Raw genomic sequence first — 13,164 nt, 5'->3', positions numbered from 1 at the left:
AATAAATGCTGACTGATATAGCACCTGTGGAACTTAATTATAATTTATTAATTATTATAATTCATTCATAGTATCACCTGCATCCACACTGCTAAATAAAGTAACCTATCAATTTTTATGGGCCTGTTAATAGCCAGGGCATAATTTAGTGTCAGAATTTTGCATAGCAAAATTGTGACAGTTTTATTTGTATAGCAATAATTTATGTATAGCAAAACTTTTATGCCCCCCCCCCCCTATTTTTCTTCCCAAAAATTTATGACCCCCTATATTTAGGACCCCCTTTCAAAGAAAATGATAGCCCCCTAAATGCACATGGAAATAAAAAGGCCAACCTTTTTTGTTGTCACTTATCCGTTATCTTGGCTGTTAATAGTGGCGACCAATAGCGCTATTCTAAATCCGATTCCGACACAGATGGTTGACCTCTGAGCGTGTTCGAGGTCACCGCAATGCAATGTGGGAGACACAAATATGGTGGCAGTTTCAAATAGTTTGTCGGTGAAACAGTACCAGTCTCATATTTAACATTATTGCTACAGTACCGTATCAAGTGATTTGTACAATTTGCCATGTAACTTTCGTGACTCATTTTTTGGGAAAAATTACTAATATTTTGATGCTGTCATTTTTTATAAGGTGAAAAAACTGTCAACTTTGGTGGCATACGTGCTCATGATGAGATGAAAGCATAAAGAGTAAAACAAAAATAACTATCCCTTTCGATTTGTTTCAAAAAGCATTTCTTCAATTGAAACTATTTTATACGCATCAATCATCTACAGACACATAGCCTATTCATACCCAGTGGTTCTAATCTCACAGGTGTTCTGATGCATGAGTAATGGCAAGTGAATGGAGAGAAAATGAGCATCCTTTTACTTGGCAAGACTACCTTTTTGTTTCACTTCACATGCCGGGTTCACATGCACATAGCTTATGGGCTAATTTTGTGGAATATCCAAGGACAGGAAAGGCACCTTATTGTTAGGCTCACAGTGTACAGTGACGTTATCCGACAACGTGGCCGAAATACTCATTATTAACTTTTTGTAACTTTTGAATTTATGATGAAGTCTTTCATTTTTTAATGTGCTTATTCAAGCGTGAAGTTAACTGCAGGTATGAAATCGGTATCTTTGATGCTATGAGTGTGCTGATGAAAAAAAAAAAAAAATATTTTCAATTGAAGGAATACTTTCTGAAACACATCCAGATGGGTAGTTATTTTTCTCTTTAGTTGATTGCACTGTGCTTAAAAGATTTTACAATTATTAAATATTTATATGTCCAACATATTCAAATGGGATGTGTGCAGTACACCCATTTGATATGTACTGCACATATAAATATTTAATAATTGTGTCACTATCCAGGGCTGAAGTTTGTTAATAAGGTGAAAATGGTGCGGCTTTTGTTACTGCGCGTGTGAATAAAGTCCCAACTCATGTTCGCCTAAATTCACATAAGAGTTTGCCAGTCACGTATAATGCAACGCACAACTAGCGTAAGCATTACGCCCAACAGCGTGCACACCATTCTATATCAATACACGGTGTGGGTCTTATTTTTTCCGCATTATTATAAGCCGAACAAACTTTAGAAATAGAATCCTGGGCTAGAAGACTATACGTGAAAACACAGTGAAATGCAATTGCCAGAAATAAAGAGCTCATTTATTTAGTAAATTATAGATATATATATATACATACTTAAAAGGGTCTTATTATCAGGGTAATTACAGTGATACTCCTATAAATGGGCAGTAATAAGATATAAGTATTGTACAAATACCAAATTCCCATTGATTTAATATGTTGGAATGGACTTTGACTAAACTTAAACTTTTATATAAGAAGATATTGGACCTTGCTCACATGAGATAAATTACATGCTGGGAGCTGGGATGCACACAATAGTACTTTTAGACTGCTCAGTGCCGGCAGAAGTGGGTAAGTACAATAGCTGCCATGTGTAGCTGCCATGTGTTGAAGAGTACAATATACTGTGTGTAAATTGCCAAATGTTCACAGGGCAGCTATTGCACTTACCTACTTCTGGCACTGAGCAGTCAATTTGTGACCTGATCAAGCCAAATTCTACAACCCATCACTAGGACCTCAAACCTCATCTGTCACAACACAGCTAGTTATTTATGATATTATGTTTGTGCATTCATAGAATATTAAACCTTTGAAACTTTGGGTACAAAAATTCATGTTCTGAAACTTTAGGTCAAATTTGTTGCTTTGATTGCCGGTTTGATTGTTAAAAGTAAGGGTTACTGTCATAAGGCAGTGCAGTGCTCAAACATACTATTTAATGCTAGAATCACAAAATACCCCTTCAATAACATTTAAATGTTGGGTTATAACAAAAACAACATTTTAAAATGTCAAAATGTTATTGTTCTTGGCAAACATTTTTGCAAAATAGTTTGTCAACACTGAAATAACATTATGTTAGAATGTTTTGGGTTGTGAAAAATTGTGAAAAAGTTTTATACCCTTTCATATTAATCCAATATGCTAAATGTTTTCTGTAAAACATTTTGTGTTTGCTGGGCTTTGTTGGACTTTGGACCATTATGTGAAACAATGGACTTTGTACACCGTTATGAAATAATTACATGCTTGACCCGGAATTATACACAATTATACATCGCCAAGCATGTTATAATTGACAACATTATTGGATAACAAATAAATAATATAAAAAGGATTTCTGAAACAACTTTTTAGGCCATTATATTTGTATATTTTATGGATAATCTATAAAAGTGAAAAAAGTTGAAATGCATAAAAATGCAGAAAGATACTTGTATGATTTCCTCTTCTGGTGATGTTTGCCGGGGATGTCTGTATTTAAAATATTATGTAAAACACACCAGTACACCACAACACACCCCCACAAATCACAATTTTAAGTAAATCTTCAAATATTATTTTGTCCTGGTATTTGAGTTTATTTGCTCAAACCAGTAGGAAACTTTTGCCCCAGTTTGTAGGTCAGTACGCCACTGTTATTGATTACTAGTCAACTGCGTACTAACCCTACACCCTGGAACTATGGTCAATGGTAATATATTCACATTGTGATTCATATATTAGAGACACAGGACTACTATGTCTGCAGCTCCTGGGTGCTAACATATTTCTCATGGGCGTGTCCTTGTTTGCTGGTATTTACAAATGCATCCCTCCACACACCTACCTTCATCCCCACAGCAGGAAAAATTTTTTTTCTCAAAATACCATAAAAATACCAAGTCGGGAATAATAATATTTTTAAAAAATCACATTTCGCATTTGTTTTCAAACCACTCATGAGCTTTGAGACAAACATTTTTTTTGGCCTTGGAGTTAGGGTTAAAGTTGGGGTTTAATTCTGCTAGCTGAATTTAACTTACTTTATTTATTCATTTGCATTGAGAGCGTTACATTTTAATATGTACATAAAATATAGATATGCAAGTATGGCATGTGTTACTTATGTAAGTAAATAAATATTCAATAATATGTGTGTTTGACACAATAAAGAAGATAAGTTTCATAGTCCAAGTAAACTGATAAGATATGACCATTGACCATGTTAGATTATCATTGAAAAGATAACAGAAATGAAATATAAAACATAAATGGGGAACAACACCCCTAAAAAATGTGCGAAATATCCCCCCCACAGGCTAAAAAATTCCTGGCCATTACTTTACACATGCCAGATTTTGGGAAACCAAAATTTAAACAATATGTGCATGGTGTGAGTGCAGCAAGCAGGACATTTTACAGTATTTGAATGTTTTTATGCCTTTTTAGGCATAAAATAACAAAGTTAAAACAAGCTTGTATATAAAACCCATGTATTGTATGAAATTAATGTTTCTGAAAGAAGTTAAAGCCGAATTATGTCTAACAATATTTGTTTGTTTTCTGTCTTCATGTTTCTAGACTTTATTCAGATCCAATCGAGGCAATACAGAAGGTTATTTCTTGGCTGGTGGCTCCATGATATGGTTTCCAGTAAGTAGATCTTTTTTGTAACAGTCTGTGTAAATTAGTCCTTGGCTATCGGGGGGCTTGGCGAAGCCAAGCAGTGAGATTCGGGGGCTTGGCGTAGCTGAAGGCCAGGCATTCGGCTTCGCCTCGCTATATAGTTGTTAACCTCAGCCAAGAGTCATTCTTGAAGGACTAGGAAAAAAGGGGAAAGGGTTATGTTGGTTTAAGTTCTAAGTGACAGAGGAACAGGTCTCTAGTTCGATTCCACAATCATTCATACCTATCACCTGTTTTATATTATATTATCATGCCCTGTGGTAGGTTACCGAGGGCAGAATTTTATTTAATTGAGGAGGAGTGAAGTAGTATTCGATAGGGTCAATAAACTCTGCTGAACTAAGCTTACTGAGGGAATAAATGATACACCTTGAGAATTGTTTTATCTTTGCTCTCCTTAACAATAATATTCACCCCTAACAATTGATTACTTCCTTGTTGGGTTGTGCCGCCCATATGTGTAATTTGCTTTTCGCAAAAAATCCATAGACATGAGGGTCCATGTTTTTTGAAATTGCCTAAAAATTGTAAAAATGTGGGTAGTTTTTTACAAATAACTCATTAGAAAGGTCCAAAAAGAGCAAAATTTATCCGAGTCGGGTAGGGTACTTAAGTTTGGCTGACGGACCCATTAAAACATAATTAAAGAGCCTCCATAGGGCCATAAATCCTAAATGATGGTTCTAAAGCCCATTCCCCTTTACTGGTTATGCAACTTCTCTTATACAAATTCCTGCCTGGCATTGTGCCATTCCATTTAAAATCCATACTACCCCTGTGGAAGATTTAGCTAAAGTCTTCCACAGAGGGAGTAGGCCTATTAGTTTTAGACAATTGGGTATTAACTTCCATTTGAAATACTGATACTCACTCCAGTTGTGGACAATATAGGTAAAGCCATAATACAGGGGAGTATTGGTTTCAAAATGATTAACCCTTGCAATTACATTTGAAAAATATACTCCCCCTGTGGAAGATATTTCCAATATCTTCTACAGGGGTAGTGAGGATTTTAAATGGAATGTCCCATTGTGTTATTTTTCAGGTTGGTGCTTCAATCTTCGCCAGTAATATTGGCAGTGAGCATTTCATAGGTTTGGCCGGATCAGGTGCTGCATCTGGAATTGCTGTGGCTGCATTTGAACTCAATGTAAGTACTAACAAAATTAATTATTATTTAATAACAATTTTATCATCAAATTTGAAAATAATACATTTGTTTTTACCATGCAGGTGTCTTACAAAATGCATATTTTTTATATAATATATTTTTTTAATTATTTATTTATTATAAGAATATCGCAAAGGCCTTCACAAATAATGAACATGATGAAACACTAACTCTGGACGCATAGTCAGGTTCCTTTATGTCTGTAAGCAGTCTATAATATCGAATTGATTAATTCGAATTAAACAATTCATTGATGTTAGCACTGGGTATAGTAGCCATTACTGCCAGTAGACAGGAAGTCTAGAAAGTTGACCTCAACGCTGTAGGTGGTCTTCCTGTACTTTTGAATGGGACAGCAGTAACCTTGGGCATGTTTTAGACCAAAATTTTGGACTTTTCAGATTTTTTTCTATATTTGTGAGAGCATAACAAGACTATATCCGTCGATGGATTTTTATTTCCGTCGGTAGATATTTTTAAAATTAAGTTTCATAACATATTAAAAAGACAGAGACCCCTGATGTATAATAAATTAGCTAGGTAAGTTTTGAGTAACCTTGATGAAAATTATCAAAAAAGTGCCTATTCAATTGTCCATCACCTGTCACTTGGTAGTCTTGTAACATGTCTAATGGCGCTGCCCATGGCCACTCAATGAATTGTTTAATTCGAATTAATCAATTCGATATTATAGACTGGTAAGATCAGATATACATATACTAATGTAAATTGTAAATCCCACCGCTCAAGCAAAAAGAATTGAGCAAAAAGAACTCTTACATCCACTATTCAAAACTTTGTCACCTGCTTTCATTGAACCCAGGCATTGAACACTATGTTATCTTGTCTCATGAACTGCTTCATTGCATGATAGTTATACAAATACAAATAATTATGTATTTGTATAAGAATATCGAGAAAGTCTTCAACTACAATGAACATGATGAAACACAAACTCTGGGCACATAGTTAGGATCCTTTTGTGTCCACTATTCAAAACAAATCTTCTTGTCTCATTAATCGCTTCATTGCATGAAAATTATACAAATACACTGTAAACAATTGACTTTACTGTGAGAATCTTTTAGATACATGTATATAGTGGGAACTTCGCCAAAGAAAACATTCATTTTGCATGTTTGAAATGTGGTTGAATCTGAGACAAATTCGTCTTAGGTTGAATTATACTCATTAAGAGCTTGAACTCTAAACCTGCAGAATTCTATAATTAAGTTACCCAAAAATCCACACTACCTAACCCCAAAACATCAACACCAACACTAAAGCGCCCTCGCTGGAGTGTTATGGAATAAAATAAATGAAAATAATGTTACTTTGGTCCAAAATCATGTGACACTTTCGGACTCGCCAATCAACAATAGGTATTAATTTTGGTTTGAAGATGTTAGGCCATTTGGTCAAATCATGGCATCCTCTGAATGACCTCTGGCAAAAGTTGTTGTGGTTATTTTAAAAATTCAAATATCACAGTTACACTTTTGTAGGTCTTGTGGTTCTTGAGTTATGATGTAAAGAGTGTCAAAACAAAACATTTTCATAAAATGACACATATCTCAAGAACCACAATACATTAAGCAATTTTTGAAAGTGTATGTTTTGCATTCTGTGCCTTATCAAATCGCCGAGGTGCAACTTTTCATTAATCCCCTAATGTAGACAATTAAAATTGATTTTTGAAGTTAAACGCCCACGACTACTCTGACACACCTTATAAATGTTACACTGGTTTAAAATGTGGTGACACTTTCTTAGACATCAGACTCACAAATCAAGGTATAAAATGCCAAATATAAAAGGATTGGGCAGGAAAAACTTCCTATGTGCTTTTGGCCCCTGAATATGTTTAAAACAAAACTGCCAACAGGTTACATAAGAGATTTTGCTTTAAACATGTTCAGGGGCAAATGACACAGGAGGTTTTTTTTGCCCATCGACGGAAATGATTTTGAAAAAATATGTATAAGGTCACATTTTGGCACCATTTCTGTACTGAATGACAACAGCATATATATATATATATGCATATATATATATATATGCCCCCTGGACTCCAACAAGGGACCCTTAAGTGGGCCCCTGGACACCGCGCAGAAAGGCTCACGCTGGGCCCTTCGCATCTCACCTTAAAAGCTTCAATATCACCTCACGGGTAGTTTGGGGGTCTTCAAATTTTGTCCTGGTCCAGGGCCCCCAAAAAGGTAAATACAGCCCTCTGCAAAGCCAGCAGAATACATATCAATGGGTCACCTCAATGATTTTCACAGGGCTTTTGACCAGAAAACCCACCTCATATAATTCCTAACACTGATCGCATAATAACTGTCTTTCCATTTCTAGGCAATATACCTGTGTCAGATTCTAGGATGGGTGTTTCTTCCGGTCTACTTGGCTGCGGGCATCTTCACCATGCCAGAATATCTGGAAAAACGATTTGGAGGACAAAGATTACGTCTGTATATAGCTTGTCTCTCACTTGTACTATACATTTTCACAAAAATATCGGTAAGTGGCATAAATTGTCTTTGTGGTACTTGTAATCCAGTGTTGGTATCAGGAATTGTTCGGGGAGTTGACATCAGGACTTGGGGTAATTTTTTTTCCAAAATAGTGGGTTTTCTGTGATTGCTTTGTTCTGACTGGGGAGGGGGAATTCGGGGAGCAAAGCTGCCATTCCCACTCCTTGGTACTGACCTGGACATCAACAACCTGACCAAGCTGCTCCACCAAAATGGAATTATTGCAACCAGTGCCTATTTGCCATAGAAGTGATTATGTAACAGGATTAACTACCATAGCAATAGGTTAAAACAATTTTGAATATATCGCCCTGCACTACAAGCAGGTTGCACTCATCACCTGTGTATGTCTGCAGTCATAGAAAGAATGTAATTAGCCTTTTAGAGGTATGGCGGACACAAGAGGATGGCGCTGCTGCCGCTGCACGAAATGGGTAAAGGCTTTTAAATTTGGCAGGTTTTACCCATATTGAATACTGCCCTCCTATTGTGTATGCCATGCTTCAAAGATACTATAAATCTTATAGGTGCGAGTGATCAGCATGATATGAATATTCTATAGAATTACGATCCAGGTCATAAGTCTTTATTCCTGTTCTTTGACATCTGTGGTTCAATGCTGAGGTTACAGTGTCAACATACTAGTGCAGTGTGAAATATTCAAAAATTGTTAAACCTATTGCTATGGTAGTTATTCCTGTTACATCATCACTTCTGAGGTGAATGAAGCATATAAACCTGCACAATGATAGCCTATAGCAGATGGCAGTAATGAACAGATGGAGATGCAGCCTCCCGGTTATCATAAAAAATATTTGATTTATGTATATGCACACTATTGTTACACATACTTTGGTAGTTAAAAAACAAATGAGATTCAAGCATACAAAATTATCAAAACAAATAAACACCTGTTTATTTATTTTTCTTCAAATGAGGCATAAAAGAAAAAACACCTGTTTTCTGTGTTTTTTTTTTAATGAGGCTATCCACATGATGTATTTCAATGGCCTGCAGTGCATTTTAATGGTGATACAATGCTGCACTGCATGCCCAGAATGTGCTCCCTGCATGAAAATGTGACCTCTAGCTAGTCATGGTCCCAACAAATTTACAGTGTTTTATTTATTTCATTCATGCAGCTTAAAATTACAAAAATTCTGAATATTTTTTGTACTGATTGTGTGATAAGACAATGAAAAAAAAAACCTTGCCAAATATAGTTTTTCAGTTGGATCATAGACCCTGGAAATAGATTCTATTTCCAGGGTCTATGGTTGGATTAATTAAAATATATGGCCAAATGACCCTAAACTAAATAAAAATCCACAAAATGCAAAATTGAGGTTGCGCGTGGTTGAATCTGTAGAATAGGGTTTTATTTTACACCGATAATTATCAGCAGGATGAATCATCAAGAGTACATGATGAAAATTAATAATAATTTGATTTGGTCTGCCTGGGTCACAATTTGAGATTTAGGCCTGGTTTGAGCAAGATTGCTAATTTCCAAGTACACGTGTACTATGGTGTACCAATGCCTTTATTTGGCATATCCTGGCTCCTATATGATAAAATCAAAAAATACATATACCAGAGATGTTTTTGAGAATTTTTATTCAGAACAAGGAAGTGTTAATAATTTGTCAAAAATGCTTTGAAATTGCAGTCAAAAGCAATACATAGGTGAGTTAGTCAGAGTAGAAATATGTGGGACTAGAGTAGCCTTGACTATTTGGCGGGCTTTAATGACAACCATTCAGGCATAGTATTATTAATTGAACTGCTCATACAGAACCATTCATAAAAATAATTGCGCACTGAACTTGATCTTGTACTACTTGCACGCTGCATATACCATAGACAATGGAATTTTCCTATGGAATATTCCACTAACTCTACTTACATTTAATTGAGTATTATTATTATGAACATGTGTCAATTTAGTTAGTATCGTGAGGCCTACCTGTTTGGTTGTTAATTGTTATAGCCATGCAGAGCTGGAGAGACATTTAGGTCTTGATTGGACCAGGCTCAATCAAAATGCTCAAGCAAGGCTAAAAGCCTGTTCCTGGTGATACTCCGATCCCGCTTGGGCATTCAACCTAAATTTTGGTATGGGTGTGTGGCACAGAGTGCTGAATTTTGGAACTGTCTGATTTTAGGGCAAAATAGGGCTTGATGAACTGAAATTTCAACATTTGGGGGGAGGGCTCTAATGAACTACTATGGGGGGGGGGGTCTAGTGACCTAAAATTGTTCCAAATTATAAGCTGTGGAGCTAAAAGATTCCAATTTAAAAATAAAATATGAGCTAAAGACCTACAATTGTCAGAATTTGAGGCTCAAAAAACTGAAGCATATCCAAATGTGGGTTTTAAGGAACTGCCGGGAGCCTGAAAAGGGGACGCTTTTCTGCCACACATACCCGTACCGTACCACCTTTGCATGTAAGTGCCCCCCCTACAGGATGATACTGGCCTATGGAAAGCAAAGAAACAGAATTGAAGATAAAGAAGGAGGGGCAAGATATCATAATTTTTTGATTTAACATGTAATCACAATATTTTCATAAACAATAAATATAAAGTTTGCAATATGTTGTGAAACATTTTTGTCATTTTAAATCGGTTAGAAATGAAAAAAAAGCCACTCCCAACAAATCATGTAGAGAATTTTAAGCCTTTTAGTCAAGAGAGTAGAAATCTTAATCCAATCTCAACTGCAAAAGAGATTTTATATACTGCAAGCCACTCCCAACATATCACCGATGTGAACAATTTTAAGCCTTTGGATTAAAAATTTCTGACCAAACTCAACTGCAAAAGAGATTAGAGTCACGCGGTAGCCGTGACCAGCAAGTTTTTAAAAAAAAGACTGATAAAGAAGACTAATAACAGATGCTCCCGCGAGACTATATTTACGTAACATTAAAACACTTGACTTCTATTGTTCGATGTTATTTTTCGCTGGGTACAAAATGTATCTAAAACCATGCTAAATGTTATTTACAGTCCCAGGTGTAATATCGTGACAACTCATTAATTCCAAAAGGGCCACCAATCCTACAGTCAATCATTGCAAGTAATAAACAAATATTTTTGCTTCCATTTCACGCGGTATTTCATAGCGAAAATTAGTTGCAAATCATACTGATCCAGAATTTTTGGACACTGCTACAGGTCTACCTGGTTATCACCTTCACACTACTTTTTCAGATTCACTTCCAAATATACCCTAGCAGATTCCTAGATACCCTACATACAAATTCTGAGAAAAAAAAAAAAAAAAATCAAGCTTTTCACAATTCTTTTGTTCTTATCGGACGACGCATCCATTTATATAATAAATGCTGTATTTCGACAAAGTATTTTACAGCAGAGGTCCGTGGCCTAATGGTTAGTGCGCTTGACTCCAGATACGCTATCCCGAGTTGAAACCCGGTGACCAATTGATTTTTTTTCAATGTTTTATTAAACAATTTATTGTCATTAATCAAGGATAACATAATTTTAAACATCCAGTGCTATTGTGATATTATTTTTTTATTAAAGCAAGTTGTTTGATTCTCATGGAAAATGTTTTTTGTGTTAAGAGCCTATTTAAAAAACACAGCATAATGTGATACAACACCATCAAGGATCAAAAGAAATCTGAATAACACAAGAAACCAGATCAGGTATTATAGGGTATGCAATACGACGTTACTCATTGTTATTCTCATTTAAATATATTTTGTCCTACCACGGGCAAATTCAAGCATGATAATAGGACAATGATGATTGTGATATGTATGAATGGTTGTTGAATCGATTAAGAGACCTGACTCTCTGTCATCTTCAGCTATCGTGAGAACATGACAATTGTCATACCGTCCCGGTAGGTTGATTACAAACACTCTGTAGGTGTGGAAAATTGTTCCGCTAGTATGGAAGGCCAACAAAAAAAAAAAATATCCAAATAACATTTATCAAGCATATATAGTACGGAAGCGTCTATGTGACCCAACTTGACAAGATAATTATCTTGCCATGTCGACTTATTATCAGCATTATGTCAACATGACGATATAAAATATCTCGCCAAGACAACTGAACAAACAAGTCAATATGGCAAGATAAATTATCATGCTAAGTCGACATGATGTAGTTTTCGCGAAATAAATTATTATGCCAAGTCAATTTAGCAACAAATTAATGTCTACATAGCAGGATATTTTGTCACGTCCAGTTGACTTAACAAACAATACAAGTCAACATGGTAAGATAAATTATCATACCAAGGAATAGTAATTTTTGACACCGTATAATTTAAATTATTGAAAAGCATCCTCGGGATGTAGAGGAGGGGCGGCCCGAAATTAAAGGTAAAATTAAATCTCAAAAGACCGCCGACAACCGCCACTCAATAGGGATATCCAACTAGGGCTACAAAGAACCACAAACCGCGGAATTTCGATATCCAGCTAGATTGCCCCGCAGGACTCAGGAACCACAAATCTTGAAATATGGATATCCTGCAAATTAAAACCACAAACCGCGAAAAACCGCCAACAACTGCCGCTTAATAGAAATATTCAACTATATTGCCCCCAGAGGGCTACAAAGAACCACAACCACCGCGAAATTTGGATATCCAACTAGATTGCCCCAGAGGGCTATAAAGAACCATAAACCACGAAATATGGATGTCCAACAAGTTTTAACTATAAATTAGCCCTCGATAGAGGGCAAAGCTTGAAGGATTAGGGAAATTATAACCACGAACCGCGAAAGTTGCCTTAACAAACAATATAAATCAACATGGTAAGATAAGTTATCATACCAAGTAATAGTAATTGTTGACACCGTATAATTTAAATTTAAAAAGCATCCTCGGGATGTAGGGGAGAGGGCGGCCCGAAATTAAAGGGAAAATCTCAAAAGACCACCGACAACCGCCGCTCAATAGGGATATCCAACTAGATTGCCCAAGAGGGCTACAAAGAACCACAAACCGCGAAATTTGGATATCTAGCTAGATTGCCCATGCAGGACTCAGGAACCACAAATCTTGAAATATGGATATCCTACAAATTAAAACCACAAACCGCTGAAAAACTGCCAACAACTGCCGCTCAATAGAAATATCCAACTAGATTGCCCGCAGGGCTATAAAGAACCACACGCCACGAAATATGGATGTCCAACAAGTTTTAACTATAAATTAGCCCTCAATAGAGGGCAAGGCTTGAAGGATAAGGAAAATTATAACCACGCCAACAACCGCCGCTCAATAAAGATATCCAACTAGATTGCCTGCAGGGGCTACAAAAGAACCACAAGCGGCGAAATTTGGATATCCAACTAGATTGCCCCAGTGCTACAAAGAACCACGTTTTAGTTATAGCTACATATACTCGTAT

General features: G+C 36.1%; 1 pseudogene; it reads left to right on the top strand.

Moving 5' to 3' along the window:
• Window positions 1-13,164, top strand: part of LOC140166112 (sodium/glucose cotransporter 4-like) — a 62,180-nt pseudogene that overhangs the window by 6,335 nt on the left and 42,681 nt on the right.

The sequence above is a fragment of the Amphiura filiformis genome, chromosome 12, assembly GCF_039555335.1.
Source record: "Amphiura filiformis chromosome 12, Afil_fr2py, whole genome shotgun sequence".
NCBI classification, from domain to species: domain Eukaryota; kingdom Metazoa; phylum Echinodermata; class Ophiuroidea; order Amphilepidida; family Amphiuridae; genus Amphiura; species Amphiura filiformis.
This window is presented reverse-complemented; position numbering and strand designations above follow the sequence as displayed.